The sequence below is a fragment of the Symphalangus syndactylus genome, chromosome 4 (assembly GCF_028878055.3).
Source record: "Symphalangus syndactylus isolate Jambi chromosome 4, NHGRI_mSymSyn1-v2.1_pri, whole genome shotgun sequence".
NCBI classification, from domain to species: domain Eukaryota; kingdom Metazoa; phylum Chordata; class Mammalia; order Primates; family Hylobatidae; genus Symphalangus; species Symphalangus syndactylus.
The window spans coordinates 157,361,869-157,386,315 of record NC_072426.2 but is presented as its reverse complement, the minus strand read 5'-3'; the positions used below and the strand labels follow the sequence as shown (position 1 = coordinate 157,386,315).

At 43.3% G+C, this 24,447-nt stretch overlaps 1 protein-coding gene and 1 long non-coding RNA gene across 12 annotated transcripts in view; one reads left to right on the top strand and one right to left on the bottom strand.

Annotated features, from left to right (window-relative positions):
* The window catches only part of ENPP6 (ectonucleotide pyrophosphatase/phosphodiesterase 6), a 213,052-nt gene that overhangs the window by 73,203 nt on the left and 115,402 nt on the right, over positions 1-24,447 (top strand). The window lies entirely within an intron of this gene.
* On the bottom strand, positions 22,799-23,884 carry LOC129481301 (uncharacterized). 2 transcript variants are annotated; one of them, XR_008657336.2, is made up of 3 exons: positions 23,730-23,884; positions 23,405-23,512; positions 22,799-22,991 (listed from the first exon to the last, which is right to left on the bottom strand). It is a non-coding gene; the product is annotated as an uncharacterized lncRNA (long non-coding RNA). The 2 variants fall into 2 exon arrangements; XR_010120390.1 differs by having other exon boundaries at positions 22,799-22,979.

Below are 24,447 nucleotides of genomic sequence, written 5' to 3'. Positions count from 1 at the left end.
GGCATGTGACTTTCTTCCCTCCCCGCCAGAAACATTGCCACGATGTGCTCAAATGCACTCAGGAGGGGTGCATCCAGCAGTCATCGTGGCTGTTTGTTGCTCCAGAAACACAAGACGATGAGGGGGAACACACGGGAGAAAACATGTTAATTAATGTGCAGTGAAACATCTCAGTAGAGCATCTCAATGAATTGTTTATATTCTTGCACTGCGACGCTTGCAAGACATTCAGGTGGTGACTTCTTAGCAGCCATGAAGGCCTGGAGATACTGACTGAGGAAGGGGAAATCATCTGAGTAGATGAGGGAAGATGATGGTAAGAAAGAAGAACCTCGGGGACCATGCTCACATTCAGTGGGCACAGTGTGGAAGAAGAGGTATCAAAGGAGACAAGGAAGAGGCAAAGAGCTATCAGGGACCGTGGCAACACAGATCAAAAATAACATTAGGATCCCAGCAGTGCCAGAGCAATCAAGGAAAGACAAAGCTTCTAACAGAAGAAAGTCAGTATTATCAAACTGAACAATTAAAGAATATAAGAAATGAAAACATCCTTAGGTGAGGGGATTTGTACTTAGCAGCAGAGTTTGCGAGACCTCTACTGGAGCTGGAAAGGAGGAAAAATGCTTTGTAGGTAAATTCTGCATTTGGAGCTTTGGTGGTTGGTATTTGCCTGTGTAGCTGGGAATCTGGAGAATGTAACCTAATTTCCATATGCTAATTAGGTCCCATATATGGATCTATAGTGGTGATCTTAATTGATCTTTTAAAATGATTACTAATAGCTTTATTGAGGTATAATTTACATGTTACAAAATCCAGCCATTTTAAGAGTACAACCCAGTTACTTTTAGTATATTTACAGAGATGTGCAACCACTGTGACAGTATACTTTTATTTAGAATATTTTTATCACCCCAAAAGGAAACTTTATGCCCTACAGTTGCTTCCCATCCTCACCTCCAGCCCTAAGCAACCTCCAACTCTGCCTTTATAGATTTGCCTTTTCTGGACATTTCATACACATGGAATCATACAATATGTGTTCTGTTGGGTCTGGCTGCTTTCATGCACTAACTCTAATGATTCAGAGGTTCGTTAATGTTGTATTAGTACGTTTCTCCTTTTATTGCCAACTATTGCACTGTGTGGATAGGCCACATTTTGCTTCTTCATTCACCAATGGATGAACATTTGGGTTGTTTCCACTTTGTGGCCATTGTGAATAATACTGCTGTGAACATTTGTGCACAAGCCTTTGTGTGAATATGTGTTGTCATTTCTCCTGAATAGATACATAAGAGTGAAATTGTTGCATCGTAGGATGATAATTCTGTGTTTAACATTTTGAGGAATTGCCAAACCATTTTTCAAAATGGCTGCACCACTTTACATTTTCACCAGCAACGTGTGAGGTTCTGACGTCTCCACAACCTCGCTGACACTTGTTATTGTCTTTTTAAAATTAGAGCCACTCTGATTAAAGAGCCATTATTGTCTTTTTTATCAAAGCCATTCCAGGGTTATGAAGTGGCATTTCATGGTGGTTTTATTTGCATTTCCCTGAAAACTAATGATGTTGAGCATCTCTTCTTTTCATGTGCTTGTGGACTGTGTGATAATTTCTTTGGAGAAATGTTTATACAAATCCTTTTAGTCATTTTAAAAATTAGATTGTCATTTTATTTTTAGTTGTAGGAGTTCTGTCTATATTCTAGATGTAAATTCCTTATGGGATATAGGATTGGCATATATTTTTCTTCCAGGCTGTGGGTTGTCTTTTCACTTTCTTCATGAGATGTCTTGGTGTACAAAAGCATTTAGTGTTGATGAAGTCCTATTTATCAACTTTTCCTTTTACAACTCGTACTTTTTGTGTCATAATGACAAAATAATTGCCTAACCCAACATCGTGATGATTTACTCCTATGTTTTCTTGTAAGACAAAGAAAATTTCTAGCTCTTACATTTAAGTTTGTGACCCTTTTTGAATTAATGTTTATATACAGTGTGAGGTAGTTGTCCCCGCACTATTTGTTAAAAAGACTATTCCTTTTCCATTGACTATTTCTGACAGCTTTGTCAAAAATCAATTGACCATAAATATTAGAGATTATTCTTGGGCTCTCAATTTTATCCCAATAATCTATTGATGTTTAGGTGTATCCTTATGGTGAGATCAGACTCTCATGATTGCCACAGCTTTGTAGAAAGTTTTGAAATCAGTATGCATAAATCCTTTAATTTTGTTCTTTTTAAGACTGTTTTGGCTATTCCAAGTCACTTGTACTTTCATATTACATTTGGAAGAACATGTCAACTTTTGCCAAAGCCAGCTGGAATTTGGATAAGGATTGTGTTGAATCTGTAGTCCAACTTAGGTAGTATTGCCATCTTAACAATACTAAGTCTTCTGATCCATGAACATGGGCTGTCTTTCCATGTATTTGGGTTGTTGCAGTTTCCTTCAGCAATGCTTTGTAGCTTTCAGCATACATTTGGTACTTCTTTTGCTAAATATTGCTAAATATTTTATTCTTTTTGACGTTAATGTGAATGGAATTATCTTCAGAATATTATTTTTGCAGTATATACACTGCAATTATCTTCCTACCTTACTGAATTTGTTATTAGTTTAACGTTTTTTGTGTATTCCTGAGGATTTTCTGCAAACAAGAATATACAAGATCATATTTTCTGCAAATAAAGGCAGTTACTTCTTCCTTTCTATTCTTGATGCCTTCAACTGATCTTTATAGTCACCTTAGGAGTTATGTACAGGCATTTTACAGATGAGAGAACTTTCATCTAGAGAAGCTAAGTGCCTTGCCTGAGGTCAACTAGCCAGGAAGTGAGTGGATCAAGACCAGAACAGAGGGCTTCTGCTTCCCCCTCCATCGCTCTGCGTTCTCAACACACTGCCTCCAGTTGGCAGAGTCAGGATCTGAGAAGACAATGGATGGCCTATTTCTGTAGCACTCCTATTGTCTTCCTTTATTACAAGTAGCCAGATTCAGTCAAGCAGGGAGCAGAACGTACGTTTCCCAAATGTCTACCCTATTTTGTACTATGCTCGGTGCTAGGCACATTCAAACACTATTCCAATTAATCCTCATAAAACCCTATAAAATAGTCACAACTGTTTCCATTTTACAAACGAGGAAACCAAGGCTCTGAGATATTAAATTACTTGTTCAAGATCACAGGGCCCATAAATGGAAGAACTATGAGTACAAAATCCTGTGCTCCCCACAACATCATGCTGCCTCTTCCTTCTGGCTTCTAAGGAAGCAGCTCTCAGGGCAGTGCCATCCTGCATAGGCATCTACGTGTCTCTCTCGTAGACAGTGATCTTGTAGCTGCATTATGCACATGGCATATGCCTGCACACATAGACACCCATAGTACACGAGCCACTGCCTTTCCAGGCTTCCTTCAGACTAAGCAACCTCATGGGTAACTATTTTTTAAACCCTCCTTTGTGCGTCTCAATGGACAATGTGAACAATAAGCGCTTCTGGGGTTGAGTATAAAAGAGAGGATTCAACATCAGACACTTAGCTACTTATCTCAAATGGTCAAGGCTGCACAGTTGTGAAAAATGGCTTAAACAGGCCTCTTTTGATAAGTCACATCTGGGATACTGCCCCAGACCACCAAGATGCAGCTCTGGACAAGTTGCTTCTGATTATACTTGGTTATGGGGACCTGGGAGGGCATGGTGGTCCCAATGAGAGCAGGGTCTGACTCACCCTACAACCCACTCAATGTGTCTCATGCTCCCTGACACTTAGTAAGCACTCTATAAATGCCTCCTTGTATATGTTTTAAAGTTTCTTGAAGCTGCTGTATCCTAAATAGTTAGCCAGGTTTCCTTTTTAGCTGTTCTCTTCCCCATCTCATTTCCACTCCAAATAGAAAAGAAATTCCTGCTGCCAATCTATCAAGGGTGATATTTTTAGTCTTAGAGCAGATGAAACATCCAAATGAAAGTGAGGGTGATCAGCTCAGACATAGCTCCCCGATTCTCTCTGCTGTCTTCTCCCCGGCGACAGTCCACACACAAACCAGGATAAGTTCTAGAAGCACAAAGCAGAAATGGAAGGAATTAAGTATTTTGCAAACTCTGTCAAATATTGTGAGGGGCAAGAAGGCACCAAACTTAAACTCTGTGGTTTACCTTTTCACTAAATTCCAGATTGGTGAGTAATCCAGTACTCTGGTGGTTTAAACAACTTCTTTTGTATTACCCAAGAGATATTAGGTTTGGGAGTTCAAGCCATTTATAACAGAGAGTCTGGAAAAGTTCTCAGAGACGGCGGTTCCCTGAGGCGACATGGTGTGTGGTAGAAGGTTTTCTGTTTTAGCACCCCTGCTTCCAGGTGGTTTCATGGTCAGCAAGAGAATATGATTTTTAATAACGTGAAATAAAAAGGCAATGCTTCTGCCAAAATAAGATTACCTTGTATTTTACTCAGCCGTATTTTATATTTTCTCAGTTCTTTGCCAAATCCAACCACTTGTCTCCTCACACGAGTTCCCTTCCTTTTCATGCTCACATGCTGATCCCGGGTTCTGGCTGGCTCACTCCTCTCCGTCTCTTGGAGATATGCATGGGAGGAGAGGCAGGACGGACCAGAAGTGAGAGACACGGATTCTACTCTGGGCTGTGCTGAGATCTAAACCTTATGGCTTCAGACAACGTCTCCTTGGGTTCAAGTTGCTTTTCTTTAAAAATGAGGACATCGAGGACTCCAGGAGTTTATGTGAACGTTCCTGCAGGGTCCGCTCTATCTTCTGCCCTTCTGGCCTCGTCTGGTCTGTTTACTCCTGAGGCTTCCTGACCTTCGTCCGTGGAAAGGCAGGACTGTCATTGGTCATGAGCCCCGTTCACCGCCAGAGCTGCTGACTCAAACTGGAGCTTAGCACAGGAAGCCTGTACATGCTTACCTTTACTTTTTAAAGCGTGAATTTAGTCTTTATATACCCCTTTCCCTAGATAAGACTCAAAGTTATCATTTAAAAAGAGGGAAAATGGCCTGACTTGAGGTGGGATTTGTGGGATTAGAAATCTAGGCCAGGAATTTCTGTTTAAAATCACATCTTTCACTACCAATTCCCCTGAGGGACAAAGTCTAATTCTTTTTGGGAACTATCTAATGGACACCGTCCCCTCTGGTTTCAACACAGCACCCCTGACTCAGAGCCGTGGCCAGAAAAGGAAGGCGGCTGAGAGGAGAAATCCCCTGGCATAAGCATGAGGAACTATTTATTATATCAACTCCAATCCACTTTCCCAGCACGGCCCAGCTCTCTTAGCATGCAGAGCCACTCGGCTCCAAGCCACAGCCCCAAAGCACTTGACAGACTTGAATGGTCACCCTGGTGGGTCACACGTGGAAAGTGCAGGAAATTACATCTTCAAAGAATGGCAAATGCATCCACTTGCTTAATCACCTTATCTGTCATTTTGCTTCCTAGGAATCTTTCTAGATCTATTCAGGTTCAAGTCTAAGTGTTAATAGGGCCAGGGTTTGACTTCTTCATGGAAATCAGTACCTCCTCCATCACATAAAATGCAAAACTGGTCCTACCAGTGGGCCCAGGGGATTAACAATCAGTCTCTCATGTGTGAGCGTGACGTGTCTTTATCTTGAATGAAGCCTCCCACATTTAATTGGCAATACATTTTCCTGAATCTTTTCTCAGAAGACTTGCTTCTCTCTCCAGCTAAACTGTCCCTAACTCTGTAGCCCTCTGGAGCAATGTGGCACCGTCTTCCCACGTGGCTTCTGAACCGGCTTTCCCTCTCACGTGAGATGCCTGTGTGTGGTCTCACGGAGCTGATTCCTAGCAGCCATATGCAAACACAGCGTGGCAAGACTGTGACACGGCTTCAGGACGGAAGCTTTGAGTCGTGTGCCGACCCTTGACTCAAGCAGAGCACGGGACCTCAGATCGTCAGACAACTTGGCGGGGTGGGGGTGAAAATGGCAGTTGGTGAAGAAATTATCTTCTTTGTTTGGAACAAAAACCTAGGACAGTATTTTCTTTGGTGGAAGGAATTGGGTTAACAACATACATTGTAGGTCTTGGAATATACCTCACAGACGCCAACCTCCGTTGATGTTTTCATAAAGAGAAACCACTGGGAAAGGCTTCAGGCACAGTGGAAACTGACAGGACTTCTAGAATTGAAACGTAAACATAAGGATGGAAACAAAACACCCCTGGGTTTGTTCAGCCCATGGGCCATGTTATACTCTGTCCTGGAATGGTCTTCGATAAGAGCACGCTACCATAAAGGTAACACACAGAAGCTGACACCAAGAGGCCTATGCTTCCATACATCATCTGTCGTGACTCTAGCATCCAGTCGTAAACCTTATTTTAATTAAAGAACGTATGCTCCAAGAGCAGGACTTGGTCTTGTTCTGTGCTGTATCCCCAGCTCCTGGTCAGTGCTGATTCATTCTTCATTCATTCATTCTTCATTCAACAAAATATTTTCAGAGCTTGCTATGTGTAAATAATAGGTGTCTATTCATTCATTTATTCAAAAAGTATCTCTTACCTTCCATGGAGCCTGAGATACTCTTCTAGGCCCTGGAGATACAAATGAACAAAACAGGGCAAAGTTTCTACCCTCCTGAAATTTACATTCTTGTGAAATGTTGCAGACAAATAACACATAAATATAAACAATGTCGTGTGGTAATAAATTCTATGGAAAAAGTTAGACAAGGCACCGAGAATGACCACAGTGCCATTTTCCAAAGGATGGTCTGCAAACGTCTTTCTGATAAGATAAAATTTGAGCATAGACCTGAGCAAGGCCCTGGAGCTGGCCTGTAGGTATCCGAGAACAAAGCATTCCAGGCAGGGAACAGCGACAGCTCTGAGGCAGCTCTGGGATATTGGAGGAGGCCAAGAGCCAGTGTAGCAAGAGCAAAAAAGGAGCGATGAGAGGGGCAGGGAGGTCTGAGCGGTGTGCAGTGGTGTGGCAGCCTTCACACAGTGCTGCCCAGATCTGCTGCAGGGAACAGGGTTAACTGATGGTCCCAGCTGCTGCTCCTCTGAGTCCATCACCTTGGTGCCACAGTTTCACTTCTCCCAAGCTGACCTTGACCAATGACCGAGCAAGGTCAGGCTCCTGGTGCAGGTCTATTCCTCTAACAGGTGACGTTGGCTCAGCTTGAGGACTCCCAGCAATCTGGTCAAACCTCCTTAGATTTGCAGACATCCTTTCTACCCAATCTTTTCCTTCCCCATCTCCTCTCACAGATGCCAGACCTTACAAATGGGAGATTTTACAGCCGACTTCTGCTTCCTCCCCTCCCTCTGTGTGGAACAAGTGCTTTCTCAACACATTTCTTATATGTTTAACCTTGTCTTGGTGTCTGCTTCTTGAAGAAACAGAATGGACAAGAGGCCACGGCAGGTCCTGTAGGTTGTGGCGCAGACTTTGGATCTTATTCTGAGTGTGGGGCTTGCCTTTGGAGGGTTCTGAGTAGGGGAGTAGTGTGATAAGACTTTCATTTTAGAAAGATATCACTCTAGCACCGGGGCATGGAGAGCACCGGCCAGTGAGGCTGCGGGCGGAAGCAGAGAGGCCTCTAGGAGACTTCAGCCCAGGCCACGGCGGGGCAAACGCATGAACTGGAATTCCACTACTGATGTCATCTTCTGCCCTTCCTGCTCTTCCTAAATTCACTCAAAACCTCCTAATGGCCAGACCCAATGGCCTCTCTCAAGATCTCCCTGTGTATTTAACCTTTTGACCATTCCTGCCTCCTAGAAACTGTCTTTTTATTGGGGTCCAAGTTTTCTCCTTCCTCTCAACCTCACCTTCTAGAACCTCCCACTGACTTCTCTTTTGCTGGCCCCTTTATATTGGAGCTCCTCAGAGCCTGGTCCTTATTTCTCTTTCTTTCTTGTTCTCCCTTCTCACCTTGTCAGTCTCATGCGCATTTATTGTTAATTCCTATTTGCCACCACCCCTGCCCCCAGAAAACTGCTAATCTATTTTGTGTCTTTTTAGCTTTGTCTTTTGTAGATATTTTATCAAAACAGAATCATTCAGTATGTGGTCTCTTGGATCTTGATTCTTTTACTGAACATACTGTCTTTGCGTTTCATTTTCATTCACGTTGTAACATGTATCCATAGTTTTTCCTGTTTTACAGCGGAATAGTATCCCATTGTATGGCTATTCCTCAAGTTTTTATAATAGAAAATTTCAAAGTACAAAAGCATTGAAATAGTATCATGAATATCTATGTACCCTTTATCAAGTTTCTCAAATTGTTAAGGTTTGGCACATTTGCTGCATTTAATCATTGAGAAATATAGGTTTCTCTTTTGTTTTTGTTGGACCAGCTGAGGGTAAATTGCTAACACCTGACACTTCACCTCTAAATCCTTCAGCATGGGTAAGGGTAAGATATTCTCTACACGACCACAATGCTACCCAAGAAATTTAACAATGATTCAATAAATCAACTAATTAGACTATTTGCCATATTTTCAGGTTTTCTCAATGGCCAAAAAAGAATCCCTTAGAACATATTTTGAAATCTAAAATCTAATCAAGTTTCAAGCAGTTCGTTTGGTTGCCATGTTCCTTTGCTCTGCATGAAGAGAAATTGTTTTGTCTTTTTGTTTTGGATTTTGGTCTTTCATGATGTTGGCAATCATAAAAAGCCCAGCCAGTTGTCTTGTACAATGTGCTGCATTTTGGATTTGTCTGATTTTTTTTCTTCATGAATAGATTCAAGTTAAACCTTTTTTGGCAAGAATACTACAACTTTTTTTTTTTTTTTTAATCTAAATAAGGACAAGGTGTTCTGCAGGTTAAAGAGGGTGATGAGAGTGAAAGGACCTTGGGTTCTGGGCATGATTCTCGCAAAAGGACACGGCTCCTCCTCCCTGCTGCCCCACCCGGAAGCTGAGATCGTGTGGCTCTAGAGCGCTGGCCGGGGTGTCCCCACAGGGTTTGTGTTTTGAGGTTCACAGGGATGCATTGTCCCTTCATTTGGTTATAGATGTTGCCCGCGGGATGTTGTTTCTGGTGTTTGTCTTTATGGGAGGGTGTGAATTTAGTGACATTCAAAACCTATGCAAATCAGGACACTTTTGAGAATGAAAGAGGAGGTAAGAATCATGACAGGAGCAACATGTGTAAACCAGGACTGTCCTGGGCAAACTCCACCCATGACCCTGTAGTTCTACTCCCAGCTACTCTGAAGACAGGGATGTTCTGTGTTCTCAATCCAGTTTAGTACACATTTAATACAATTTGACCTGCATTTGTAAAATATGCTATATTTACTTATCTCAGGATTCATACAGTTCATCGGTTCAGAAAATTCCATGATTATCTCTCATAATATTGCCCCACCTCTGTTGTCTCCAGTCTTCCTCCCAGCTGTCTCATCAGATGTGACACAGCTCCTCTCCTCCCATTCCTCCTGTCTCACAGCCTTTGTGTCAGGTCCCTAGGGCTGCTGTCACACACTCCACACACTGGGTGGCTCAGACAACAGGCATCGACTCTCATGGTTCTCGAGGCAAGAAGTCCAAAATCAAGGGTTTTGCCTTCTCAGTGCTCCGAGGGAGAATCTGTTCTATGACTGTCCTCCAGCTGCTGGTGCCACCAGAATTCCTTGGCCTTCTTGGGCCTGTGGACCCATCACTTCCACCTCTGCCTCCATTGACATGTGACCGTCTCCGTTTCTTATAAGACCTCTTGCCATTGGATGCAGGACCGCTGGATCATCCAGGAAGACCTCATCCTGAAACCCTTCACTTAATGACATCTAAGACCCTTCTTCCAAATGAGGCCACTTCCGCAGGTTCTGGGTAGACATAGGTTGAGGAGCCACGATTTGCTTTCCCTCATATTTTAATCTCTTTCCCACATATACTGAATTCTGCATTATTTTTTCAATTACATCTTCCAGTTCATTGTTTTTTCAGCTGCATTGGTTCTGCTACTTAGCTTACTACCAAGTTTTTAACATTATTATATTCTTAATGTCCAAAATTATCTATTCAATTCTTAATTCTACATGGTTATTTCTTATAGTCTCTTGTTCCTTGCTAGTTTTGATTCTATCTTTTATTTCTTTAAACATGCCATAAAGCTTGCTTTTTATTCTAAATATAATCATTCCAAACTTAAAGCCCTTGGTGCTAAATCTGTGGTTGTCGTTTCTGCTGACTCTCACAGTGACTGCGGTAGTTAAGGTGAAACTTACCGCTGTTCACTTACACTCTAAAATCTCAGGGGCTTAACACACTAGAACTTTTTCCTCCCTCACATGATATCCAGTTGGTGCATGGAGGTGGGGCTGGCTCCATGCAGTCATTCACAGATGCTGATGGATGAAGGCTGCACCATGTCCAACGTCCAGGATCACCGTGAGCACCAACATCCTGCTGGTAGACAGGGAAAGGAAGGCTCTGGCAAATCGCAGGGGAAGCATCCATGGGCCAGGGCTAGAAATGGTGCATTTCACTTCTGCCTTCTTCCCATTGGCCTGAGTGAAATTCAGGGCTTCATCTAGATGGAAATGTGGCTAGAAAATGCCTCTGCTGGTGAGGCGGTTGCTGAGTGTTTCCCAGCAACATCTGTTCACAGTGGAAGGACAGCAGAAGACACTGGTTGAGAGCTAGCCACCTTTGCCACGTGACTTATTGATATGCATGTTTGGTAAAAAATTTTAGCTCATATGTGATTGAACTTAGTCTGTGGGAAGCCTGGGGACTTGAATTGAAACTGTCCTGAAAAGAAGACATTCATTTGCTTCTCCAAGAAAGAAGGAACACCGCTGACCTGGTGGGATCACTTGTGAGCTTGGCAATATTTTTAAAACTCGTGTGTGTGTGTGTGTGTGTACATGCATGTGCATGTGTGTTTTATCCAGGATCTAGTTAAATTGTAAAAGGAGAATCCTACCTACAGAATATCTACTCTGTCAGGCTCTACATCCATGTTCTTAACATACCTGTCAATGGTGGGAAGTGTCTATGCTTACAATACTCAAGTTTAACCTATTCCGTCAGTGGTGCAAAGGTTGGCAATCTAAAATTAAAAGCTATTTACATATTTCTACATACTCAGTGTCTGCCTAATAGAATCAGATATCTGATTATGTTCTATTCATCTGACTATCTGGCTTAGAACTAATAGGAAGCATGAATCCTTCAGTGCAATAGCATATACAAATACGGCATGCATATCGTGCAGGCAAACATTGCACTATGTTTCCATAGCACCTTTCTTCCAAAGAGCTGTCAAATATTTTCATATTTATAAACTCATTTATCCTTCAGATTTCATAACTTGTTGGAAAGAGATGAGATTCTATTTTATTTTATTAAACTCTGGGGTACATGTGCAGGATGTGCAGGTTTGTTACATAGGTAAACATGTGCCATGGTGGTTTGCTGCACCTATCAACCGTCACCTAGGTATTAAGCCCAGCGTGCATTAGCTATTTTTCCTGATACTCTCCCTCCCTCCACACCCCCCAACAGGCCCCAGTGTGTGTTGTTCCCCTCCCTGGGTCCATGTGTCGTCATTGTTCAGCTCCCACTTATAAGTGAGAACATGTGGTGTTTGGTTCTCTGTTCTTGCATTAGTTTGCTGAGGATAATGGCTTCCAGCTTCATCCATGTTTCTGCAAAAGACAAAATCTCATTCTTCTTTATGGCTGCATAGTATTCCATGGTGCATATGTACCATGTTTTCTTTATCCAGTCTATCATTCATGGTCACTTGGGTTGATTCTATGCCTTTGCTATTGTGAATAATGCAACGAACAACTGTATGCATGTATCTTTATAATAGAATGATTTACATTCTTTAGAATATATACCCAGTAATAGGAATGCTGGGTCAAATGGTATTTCTGGTTCTAGGTCTTTGGAGAATCGCCACACTATCTTCCATGATGGTTGAACTAATTTACACTACCACCAACAGTGTGAAAGTGTTCCCATTTCTCCACAGCCTCCCCAGCATCTATTGTTTCTTGACTCCTAGTAATCGCCATTCTGACTGGCATGAGATGGTATCTCCTTGTGGTTTTGATTTGCATTTCTCTAATGATCAGAGATGTTGAGCCATTTCCCTTATCTTTGTTGGCCACATGTATGTATTCTTTTGAGAAGTGTCTGTTTATGTCCTTTGCCCACTTTTCAATGGGGTTGTTTGTTTTTTTTTCTTGTAGATTTGTTTAAGTTCCTTGTAGATTCTGAATATTAGGTCTTTGTCTGATGGATAGATTGCAAAAATTTCCTCCTGTTCTGTAGTTTGTCTGTTCACTCTGATGACAAATTCTTTTGCTGTGCAAAGCTCTTTAGTTAAATTATGTCTCATTTGTCAATTTTTGCATTTGTTGCAATTGCTTTTGATACTTTCGTCATGAAATCTTTGCCCATGCCTATGTCCTGGGTGGTATTGCCTAGATTTTCTTCTGGGGTTTTTATAGTTTTAGGTTTTACATTTGAGTCTTTAATCCATCTTGAGTTAATTTTTGTGTGAGGTGTAAGGAAGGGGTCCAGTTTTAATTTCCTGCATATGGCTAGCCAGTTCTCCCAGCACCATTTATTAAACTGGGAATCCTTTCCCCATTGCTTGTTTTTGTCAGGTTTGTCAAAGATCACATGGTTGTAAATGTGCAGTCTCATTTCTGAGTTTTCTATTCTGTTCCATTGGTCTGTGTGCCTGTTTTGTATCAATATCATGCTGTTTTGGTTACTGTAGCCCTGTAGTATAGTTTGAAGTCAGGTAGCATGATGCCTCCAGCTTTGTTCTTTTTGCTTAGGATTGTCTTGGCTGTACAGGCTCTTTTTTGGTTCCATATGAATTTTAAAGTAGTTTTTTTCTAATTCTGTGAAGAATGTCAATGGTCATTTAATGGGAATAGCATTGAATCTATAAATTACTTTGGGCAGTATGGCCATTTTCACAATATTGGTTCTTCCTATCAATGAGCATGGAAGGTTTTTCCATTTGTTTGTGTCCTCTCTGATTTCCTTGAGCAGTGGTTTGTAGTTCTCTTTGAAGAAGTTCTTTACTTCCCTTGTTAGCTGTATTCGTAAGTATTTCATTCTCTTTGTAGCAATTGTGAATGGGAGTTCAGTCATGATTTGGCTCTCTGCTTGTCTATTGCTGATGTATAAGAATACTTGTGATTTTTCCACATTGATTTTGTATCCTGAGACTTTGCTGAAGTTGCTTAACAGCTTGAGAAGCTTTGGGCTCAGACAGTGGGGTTCTCTAGATATAGGATCATGTTATCTGCAAGCAGAGACAGCTTGACTTCCTGTCTTCCTATTTGAATACACTTTATTTCTTTCTCTTGCCTGATTGCCCAGGCCATAACTTCCAATACTATGTTGACTAGGAATGGTGAGAGAGAACACCCTTGTCTTGTGCCAGTTTTCAAGGGGAATGCGTCCAGCTTTTGCCCATTCAGTATGATATTGGCTGTGCATTTGTCCTAAATGGCTCTTATTATTCTGAGTATTTTCCATCAATACCTAGTTTATCGAGAGTTTTTAACATAGAGGAAGGTTGAATTTTATCGAAGGCCTTTTCTGCATCTATTGAGATAATCATGTGGTTTTTGTCATTAGTTCTGTTTATGTGATGAATTATATTTATTGATTTGTGTATGTTGAATCAGGCTTGCATCCCAGGGATGAAGCCAATTTGACTGTGGCGGATAAGCTTTTTGATGTGCTACTGAATTCAGTTTGCCAGTATTTTATTGAGGATTTTTACATCTATGTTCATCAGGGATATTGGCCTGAAGTTTTCTTTTTTTGTTGTATCTCTGCCAGGTTTTGGTATCAGGATGATGCTGACCTCATAAAATTAGTTAGGGAGGAGTCACTCCTTTTCAATTGTTTGGAATAGTTTCATAAGAAATGGTACCAGCTCCTCCTTGTTCCTCTGGTAGAATTCAACTGTAAATCTGTCTGGTCCTGGGCTTTTTTTGGTTGGTGGGCTATTTATTACTGCTCAATTTCAGAACTTTTTAATGGTCTCTTCAGAGATTCACCTTCTTTCTGGGGCTGGTTCAGTCTTGGGAGGATGTATGTGTCCAGGAATTTATCCATTTCTTCTAGATTTTCTAGTTTATTTGCATAGAGGTGTTTATAGTATTCTCTGATGGTTGTATGTGTTTCTGTAGTGATACCCCTTTATAATTTTGTATTGTGTCTATTTGATTCTTCTTTCTTTTCTTCTTTATTAGTCTAGTTAGTGGTCTATTTTATTAATTTAGTCCATAAAACAGCTCCTGGATTCATTGATTTTTTGAGGGGTTTTTCATGTCTCTATCTCCTTCAATTCTGCTCTGATCTTGGTTATTTCTTGTCTTCTGCTAGCTTTGGGGTTTGTTTGCTCTTAGTTCTCTAGTCCTTCTAGTTGTGATGTTAGGTTGTTAACTTGAGATCTTTCTAGCTTTTCAAGGTGGCCATTTAGTGCCATAAATTTCCCTCTTAACATTGCTTTAGCTGCATCCCAGAAATTCTGGTACATTGTCTCTTTGTTCTCATTGGTTTCAAAGAACTTCTTGATTTCTGCCTTAATTTCATGATTTACCCAGGAGTCATTCAGGAGCAGGTTGCTCAATTTCTATATAGGTGTGTGGTTTTGAGCGAGTTTCTTAATATTGAGTTCTAATTTGATTGTGCTGTTGTCTGAGAGACTTTTTTTGTGATTTTATTTCTTTTGCATTTGCTGAAAAGTGATTTACTTCCAATTATGTGATTGATTTTACAGTTAGTGACAAATATGGTGTTGAGAAGAATGTATATTCTGTTGTTTTTGAGTGGAAAGTTCTGTAGATATCTATCAGGTCCACTTGATCCAGGGCTGAGTTCAAGTCCTGAATATCTTTATTAATTTTCTGTCTCAATATTGACAGTGGGGTGTTAAAGTCTCACACTATTATTGTGTGGGAGTCTAAGTCTCTTCATAGGTCTCTAAAAACTTGTTTTATGAATCTGGGTGCTACTGTATTGGGTGCATATATATTTAGGAGAGCTAGCTCTTCTCGTTGAATTGAGACCTTTACCATTATGTAATGCCCCTGTTTGTCTTTTTTGAGCTTTGTTGGTTTAAAGGCTGTTTTGTCAGAAACTAGGATTGCAAACCCTGCTTTTTTCTGCTTTTCATTTGGTTGGTAAATTTTCCTCCATCTCTTTATTTTGAGCTTATGTGTGTCTCTGCACGTGAAATAGGTCTCTTGAATACAGCATGCCACTGGGTCTTGACTCTTTTTTCAGCTTGCCATTCTGTGTCTTTTAATTGGGATGTTTACCCCATTTTCATTTAAGGTTAATATTGTTATGTGTGAATTTGATCCTGTCATCATGATGCTAGCTGGTTATTTTGCAGACTTGTTGATGTAGTTGCTTTATAGTGTCATTGGTCTTTGTACTTCAGTCTGTTTTTGTAGTGGCTGGTAATGGTTTTTCCTTTCCATATTTAGTGCTTCCTTCAGGAGCTCTTGCAACGCAGACCTGGTGGTGATGAATTCCATCAGCATTTGTTTGTCCAAACAGGATTTTATTTCTTCTTCACCTGTGAAGCTTGGTTTGGCCAGATAAGAAATTCTGGGTTTGAAATTCTTTTCTTTAAGAATGTTGAATATTGGCTCCCAGTCTCTTCTGGCTTATAGGGTTTCTGCTGAGAGGTCTGCTGTTAGTCTGATGGGCTTCTCTTTGTAGGTGTCCTGGACTTTCTGGCTGCCCTTAACACATTTTCCTTCATTTTGACATTGAAGAATCTGATGATTATGTGTCTTAGGATTGGTTGATCTTCTCATGGAGTATCTTACTGGAGTTCCCTGGATTTCCTGAATTTGAATGCTGGCCTGACTTGCTAGGTTGGGGAAGTTCTCCTGGATAATATACTGAAGTATGTTTTCAAGCTTGGTTCCATTCTCCTCATCTCTTTCAGGTACCCCAATCAGTCATAGGTTTGGTCTTTTTACCTAATCCCATAGTTCTCAGAGGTTTTGTTCATTCCTTTTCATTCTTTTTTCTCTAATCTTGTCTTCCTGTCTTATTTCAGCAAGATAGTCTTCAAGGTCTGAAATTCTTTCTTCTGCTTGGTCTATTTGGCTATTGATACTTGTGGTTGCACTGTGAAGTTCTCTTGTTGTGGTTGCATTGTGAAGTTCTCTTGTTGTGGTTGCATCGTGAAGTTCTCTTGTGGTTGCATCGTGAAGTTCTCTTGTGGTTGCATCGTGAAGTTCTCTTGTTGTGGTTGCATCGTGAGGTTCTCTTGTTGTGGTTGCATTGTGAAGTTCTCTTGTTGTGGTTGCATTGTGAAGTTCTCTTGTTGTGGTTGCATTGTGAAGTTCTCTTGTGTTTTCTAGCTCTATCAGGTCATTTATATTTCTCTCTAAAGTGGTTATTCTGGTTAACAGCTCCTGTAGTGTTTTATTATGATTCTAACTTCTTTACATTGGGTTAGAACATGTTCCTTTAGCTCAGCAAAATTTGTTATTACCCACCTTCTGGAGCCTACTTCTATCGGTTCATCCATCTCAGCCTCAGCCCAGTTCTATGCCCTTGCTGGAGACATGTTGTGATCATTTGGAGAAGAAACACTCTGGCTTTTTGAGTCTTCAGTGTTTTTTCATTGATTCTTCCTCATCTTCATGACTTTATCTGCCTTCAGTCTTTGAGGCTGCTGACCTTCAGAGGGGGTTTTTGTGGGGACATTTTTGTTGATGCTGTTGTTGTTGCTTTCTGTTTATCAGTTTTTCTTTTAACAGTCAGGGCCCTCTTCTGTAGGGTTGCTAAGGTTTGCTAGGCATCCACTCCAGACTCCATTTGCTTGGGTTCCTCCCACACCTGGAGGTGTCACCAGAGGAGGCTGCAGAAAAGCAAAGATGACTGCCTGCTCCTTCCTCTGGGAGCTCCATCCCAGAGAGGCACTGACCTGATGCCAGTGGGAATGCTCTCATATAAGGTGTCTGGCGACCCCTTTAGGGGTCTCAACCCCTCAGGAGTCATAGGATAAAAGACCCGTCGAGACCACGGTGAAACCCCGTCTCTACTAAAAAATACAAAAAAATTAGCCAGGCGTGGTGGCGGGCGCCTGTAGTCCCAGCTACTCAGAGAGGCTGAGGCGGGAGAATGGCGTGAACCCAGGAGGCGGAGCTTGCAGTGAGCCAAGACTGCGCCACTGCACTCCAGCCTGGACGACAGAGCGAGACTCCGTCTCAAAAAAAAAAAAAAAAAGACCCGTTTAACAAAGCACTCTGGCTGCCCCTTGATGGGGGGGTGCACTGTGCTGGAAGGAATCCCACTCGTCTGGACTGCCCAGATTCCTCAGAGCCAGCAGGGGGAAAGATCAAGTCTGCTGATCCATGGAGACTACGGCCACCCCATGCTCTAGGGGATCCATCCCAAGGAAATCAGAGTTCTATCCCTAACCCCCTGCCTAGAGTTGCTGAAATTCCTGCAGGGAGGTCCCATCTGGTGAGGAGGGATGGGTCCAAGTTTGGCCTAAAGAGGTAGCCTGGCCATGATCTGCCACAGCCAGTGTGCTGTGCTGTGGGGAATTGTTCCTGAGTCCAAATCAGCCAGTTTTCCTGGCACCAGCAGGGGAAAATAGCAGACTGGGGCGACAGTGATGGTGGCAGCCCCTCCCCTCCCCCTGGGAACTCAGTATTCTTAGGCAGTATCTCCAGCCGAGTGGCCACTGAGAATCTGCACAGCTCTGTGCCTGGGACCCAAGGCCCTGGTGGCACGGGCTCACAAGGGGATCTCCTGATCTGTAGGTTGTACAGATCCAGGGAAAACAAGTGGTTTCCCACGCAGGGTAGCTCAATCACCAGGTGAGATTCTTTCAGCGCATTTCAGAGATTAAAAAACTGAGCTTCAGAAGGTTGTCGTTACAGACAGAGTCTCACGAGGTCAAGGCCCAGGTTTCCACCTCCTGTCCACATTTCTTCTGTATGAGCGCCTTCAGGGCCTGGGCTGCAAGATGACTTGCTGACAGTTTTCTCTTATGCTTTGATGTTTTCATGGTCCTGTACTAATTCTCATGATTAACATTCTTGTTATGTCACTTTAATAAAAGTTCAATCAACTCTAACAGGTTCTTCTACAGACCCCACCAGCATGAGAGTACTCGAGGAGCCAACGTAGCTCAGTGGCCCCATTCAGTTGGTGTTTAGGACTCTGATCCTTAGCAATGCCTTTTCCCTCCTGCGGTTCAGTGCCGCAGGAGGTGTGCTCACTGTGGCCCACTGGAGATGCAATATGGCACACTGCTCAAAAGCCCTACCCCAAGTTGAATGGCCCACACTCACACCTCACTGCCCTCCCCAAGTCCCTGCGAGCAAGCCGCTTAACACTTAACTTCTCACCGTTTCCATCTGCTTTCCTATTTAAAAAGAGGGTAATTATAGTGCCAACCTCACAGGGATGGTGTGAGGATTAAGCAAATAATGTTAGCAATGCACCTTGCATCCTATTTGGTACTTTATCTTAAAATGTGGGAGATGGAATTCATGCATCTGCTAACCCTGTTTACTGTCTCTTGTTTTCACTCTGCAACAGCTTTGAAGCAGAAATTGTCACTTCTATTTACTGACTGGAAATAATTGACTCACACAAAAGCATCAATGAGATTCCTAACAAGGCGCTGGGCTCAGCACTGACAGGAAGACCCCATTGATGTAGTATCCCCGTCTCTCCTCTCGGAGACTTAGTATTTGGTACCTGTTAGTTGTAATGATGAAGATGATGCTTGGAGAAGCCTTGATCTGTTGGCTAAAGGTGCTGCTTCTGAAGTCGGATTCCCAGCTCTACCACTTACCAACTACATGACCTCGGGATATTGACTCAACCACTCCAACTCTCTGTTCAGTGGCAATACTAATGACACACAGCTTTTAAGATTATTTTGGGCCAGGCATGGTAGCTCACATCTGTAATCCCAGCATTTTGGGAGGCTGGGGCAGGAGGATTGCTTGAGGCCAGGAGTTTGAGATCAGCCTGGGCAACATAGTGAGACCTCCATCTGTACAAAGAAAAAAAAAGGATTATTTTGTAATATTTTTTACACAACATCTTTTCTCTCCTCCAACCTCCTTCTCCCTTCGTAAACACCTGCCACTTTTGTGGACATCTGACCTGGTGCACCTAGCAGGCCAAGACGTTATGTGGGGTGATGGTTCATAGCAGATCTGGCCAGGTCCTGTAATGGCCAGGCTCTGTTCTCACATGCCACACTGCTGTTTCCTTCTACCTTTGGGGTGGAATAAAGACCACGCTTGATGTGAGTGGGACTCCTGTTTCTCAGTACTCCAGAACAAGATCTCATCACACAGTATCCAGCTGTTGACGGCATTTCCATTTGGGGAGACTGCCTAGTTTCTGGCCCACAGGTTGACAACATGTAGATTTCTGTGCTAGTGATGGCTGTGCTTCTTCCCAATGGTGATAAGATGCCCCCCTCTGCGGTGGTAGCCCCAGATGAAGGGCTTTTCTGCCATAGAATCGGCCATGACATCAACTCATAGTGGTGTAGAAGTGAAGAGCAGGGAAGGTATGCTCTCTCCATTAATGAAAATAATGGCTGCCTTTCATTCCGTGATTATTATGTGATTCAGTTACATGAATTATCTCTCTAATCATCCCTCTAAGAGGGAAAAAATAATGTGACTTATGGCCCCGTACTGATTTTTAAGGGGAGCGGATCTTGGCTTGCTGAAGCAGGGAGATGTGTATGGACTTGCTGGTTTGGAAACTGGGACTGGAAATGAGCTGAGGCCTCTGCCAGAGAAGAGAGAGAAACCGAGAGTTCGGGGGGCAGAGGAGAGGAAATGGACCTGGAGGCGAGGGTGTGAGGACACAAGGTGAGGCACTGGGCAAGGAGGGAGAGCGGGGTCAGGTCCTGGGAGCTGAGAGGAGAGACTGGGATACTACATCAATGGGGTCTTCCTGTCAGTGCTGAGCCCAGCGCCTTGTTAGGAATCTCATTGATGCTTTTGTGTGAGTCAATTATTTCCAGTCAGTAAATAGAAGTGACAATTTCTGCTTCAAAGCTGTTGCAGAGTGAAAACAAGAGACAGTAAACAGGGCTAGCAGATGCATGAATTCCGTCTCCCACATTTTAAGATAAAGAAACTGGGAGTCCCCAAGTTGGTCATCGGGTCATTGAAGTTTGGTGTGGGCTTCCACTGACTTCAAGGCCTGGACATTTACACACTTTGCTAAATTGTGCAACGTCTCTGAACATGGGCCGTCAAACTCAAGTACATAGACCTTATTTAGCAGTAATATCATAAGATACTTTTGGAGTACAAATTAGATGTAATTAGTTCCAATGCTGGTTCTGACACATACTGGCAGGGTAAATTTGGAGAGTTTACTTCACCTGTCTGAGTCTCGGTTTTCTCTTAGGTAAAATATCTGCTTCAGAAGGTCAGTGGGAGGATACGGTGAGGTCATTCTGGAAATCTCACAGCAGAGTGCTTGCAGAGAGTAGATGTTTCCATTCTTACAAGGCTGTCATTGGTTATTGTTACATATGTTGCAGGTGATAGTATCTTGTCTATTTCACTAGCCTGGCATGGGATTAAAGCACCAAGATCTCGTCTCTTCTAATGTCATTGAGTGGTTGGTTCACTGATGCCCCCATTTATTTCAAAAAAAACTATACTACTAAAAATACAAAACTTAGCCAGGCGTGGTGGCGGGCACCTGTAATCCCAGCTACTTGGGAGGCTGAGGCAGGAGAATCACTTGAACCTGGGAGGCAGAGGTTGCAGTGAGCCGAGATCGTGCCACTGCACTCCAGCCTTGGTGACAGAGCGAGATTCTGTCTCAAAAAAAAAAAAAAAAGGATTTGGCACTTCTTCTAAGAGCTTGCTTTTTCACTATTTAGTAAAGCTGTGGCATCAGATCTTGCCTCTTCTGGTCTCATTTCTTATCATTTCTAACTTAGCATTTCTCTAGAGTCTGAGACCCTCTCATCTCTTTCCTTCAGAGGTTTGGGAATTACGATCCACGGTGTTCCCAGACTTGACCCACCAGGTGTCCCCCCGGGATGGAACTCCCGCCCACCTCCTCACTCACTGTTGATCTGACCTGGCATTTCCACACTCAGCCTGTGGTGACGTGTTTCATACTTCTCTTATGCCCAGTGCTACACTGTAAGGCCCTTATGCACTAGAATCGTGCCCTCCTATTCTCCATACCTAACCAGTGCCTGGAAAACAATAGATACTCCAGAAATGGGTGGGTGTTTTAACCAGAATATCTCTAAGACCCTTTCAACTTGGACTCTGTAATTTGAAAGTAAGATTCCCACAATGCCCCTGCCAACACCTAAATGGAAAGACTATATTCTCTTTCCGCAGACACTTTCAAACTCTTCAAATTTAGCCACTTGGCTCTTTTGGGAGAATAGTAAACCCCAGAGTAACATTCTGGGCACCAACTACACGTAGGCAAAAAATTTATTTCACAAAAACATTTCCCTTAGACCTTCTGGGTCGTCGAATTCAACCTTCTGCCTCAAGTAATTGTACCTGAACTACCTTAGAAAGATTGGAAAATGGAAACTTGCACAATTTCTAACAGGTCAGGAATGAAGGGGGCAGAATTTAATACATCGTTTGTGTTTGGTTTCATGTTCAGATTGTTTCCAATATCGTGTTGAACATCCATATTCATGAATCCCACCTTTGATTTCCTTCCTTTGTTAGGCTTCTCGAAGTGGAGTTACTGGGTCCAAGGCTCCAATGAACACTTTTTTTTTTTTTTTTTTTGAGACGGAGTCTCGCTCTGTCGCCCAGGCTGGAGTGCAGTGGCGCCCTCTCGGCTCACTGCAAGCTCCGCCTGCCGGGTTCATGCCATTCTCCTGCCTCAGCCTCTCCGAGTAGCTGGGACTACAGGCGCCCGCCACTACGCCCGGCTAATTTTTTTGTATTTTTAGTAGAGACGGGGTTTCACCGTGGTCTCGATCTCCTGACCTCGTGATCCGCCCGCCTCGGCCTCCCAAAGTGCTGGGATTACAAGCGTGAGCCACCGCGCCCGGCCAATGAACACTTTTAAAACCCGTGATAGCCGGGCGCCGTGGCCCATGCCTGTAATCTCAGCCCTTTGGGAGGCTGAGGCGGGTGGATCATTTGAGGTCAGGAGTTTGAGACAGCCCAGCCAACATGGTGGAACCCCGCCTCTACTAAAAATACAAAAAAATTAGCTGGGCGTGGTGACGGGCGCCTGTAGACCCAGCCACTCAGGAGGCTGAGGCAGAGAATTGCTTGAACCCCGGCGGCGGAGGTTGTAGTTGGCACTACTGCACTCCAACCTGGGTGACAGAGAGAGGCTCCGTCTCAGTGAAAACAAGTAAACAAACAAACAAACAAAAAACCCTGGATAAATATCGTTCTGTTGCTCCTGCCACAAACGGTGAACAAACATACATTTCCTCTAGCTGGTATGCATGCCACTCAGGAACTATTTATTTTTGTACATCACAATTTAAAAAGCCAAAAAAGTGAGATTGCATTATTTTCCACTTTCATCATTTTGACTACGTCAAATCCTTTAAAGTCATATTACTTTTTATAAGCCTTCCGTGGGCCTTAAACTGAAATGGAGAAGATGCAGAAAAAAACCCACATTAGTCATTACAAATTGGAACCCAGCCACTGTTCACTGCGCCCACTGCTCACCCCGGTCCAGGCCGCCTTATGTCCTCCCAAGTCACCCTGCTTCCATCCTGACCTGCTGAGTTCATCCCCGTGGCTGCCAGCATTACCCTTCAGACTGCAGGGAGGGGCTGGAGCTGTTTCCTGCCAAAGTCACCTCAACCTGAAGTCACTGGGGGAGAGGAGCGTCGCTGGGTGCTGGGGGATGATGGAGGCTGGACTGCTAGCCAGAGGTTGGAGGCTCTTCAGGAGGCAGGTGTTGGCTGAATTTGTCTCCTGCGTGGAAGACTAAGGGTGAGAAATAAGATTTCCCCTCCAAACACCTCCCATCCTGAGAAGTCCCTGGAGGCACCCTTCTAAAAGGAAGACCCGCCAGCATTTTCCATGATGCCTCGAGGAAAACCTAACCCCTCCCGACAGTGCGCCGCACCACTGGCTCTGCCATTCTCTGCGACACCAGCTCCCCCATTTCCCACACTTCTTCCTTCCCACCCTCCCGCCCTGGACACTCTTGTCACACCAGGTTTCCCATGGGTGTGTCATCGTCATTGTTTACGCCACCACTCAAGCGTCATCTCACTGCCCCCTCCAAACCCTCCCGGCCCCCTAGCCAATGCTGCACCTCCCTGGCACACTCTCCACTGTTACTTCCACTGCCGACTGCACCTCACTTCCTGAAACTGTCCTGTCTTTTAGCTTACGTGTTCATGATCTGTCTTCTCCCGCCCGCGAGCAAGATTCCTGAGGACAGGGATTCTGTCCGTCTTCTTCTCGGCTCTATCTCAGCATCTCGAATCGTGCCTGATACACTGAGGTTGAAAAAAAAATCGGTGTTTTTGTAACTAACAAATTACGTGAACACACAAGTTTTTAAATAACTATGTCAATATGTCTATTAATTCTATCAAGGCAAGAAGTGGAGCTAAACTACAGCCATGGTCTTGGAATAGTTTCTTCTTTAAATGGCTTAGATAAAGCTGTGACAAATGTATGTCAACTGTGATGTGTCTGGCTCATGACACTTACCCCCTAATTATTTGAATTTGTTGTCTCATGGTGGCAGATCGTATTTTCCAAAGAAATCTGCTGTAACAAATCCCGTTCTACTTGTTCTTCTTATATTGTGACATTGACGTTCCCCCATCAAGTGGTGTCCCCTCTTTTTGAACCTGAGTGGACCTTTGTGACAGCTTTGACCAACGGATGCAGTAGAAGTGATGCCATGTAACTTCTGGGTCTAGGTCACAATCAATGCCAAGCCTGTTCTCTTTGCTTTCTTGGGGTGCTCATGCCTGGAGCACAGTCACCATGCTGTAAGGATGCCAGGTGGCCATATGGCGAGGCCACAGGTGGATGCAGCTGCTGACAACCCAGCTAAGGTCTCAGCCAGCAGCCAGCATCAACTGCCTGCAGATCCTTCCAGCCCTCTGGTGTCAGGTTACCCCAGCCTCTGAGCTGCCCTTGCTGGTGCTGCATCCAGCAGAGAGGAGCTTTCCCTTCCATGCTCCATCCAGACGGCAGATTTGTGAGCTGAATATATGATTATTGTTTAAGCCACTTGAGGTTTGAGGTTGTCGGTTACACCGAAACAGATAACTGATCCACCCCCTCACTTCAATGTAAGGGGTATACAGGCCAAATAGACATGCCTAAAAGAACCTGCCTGTTTCAGAGAACAGTTCTACTGGGAAGGGATTTTGTGACTAAAAGGAACAGATGTAGGTGATGATTATCGGTGGTTGCT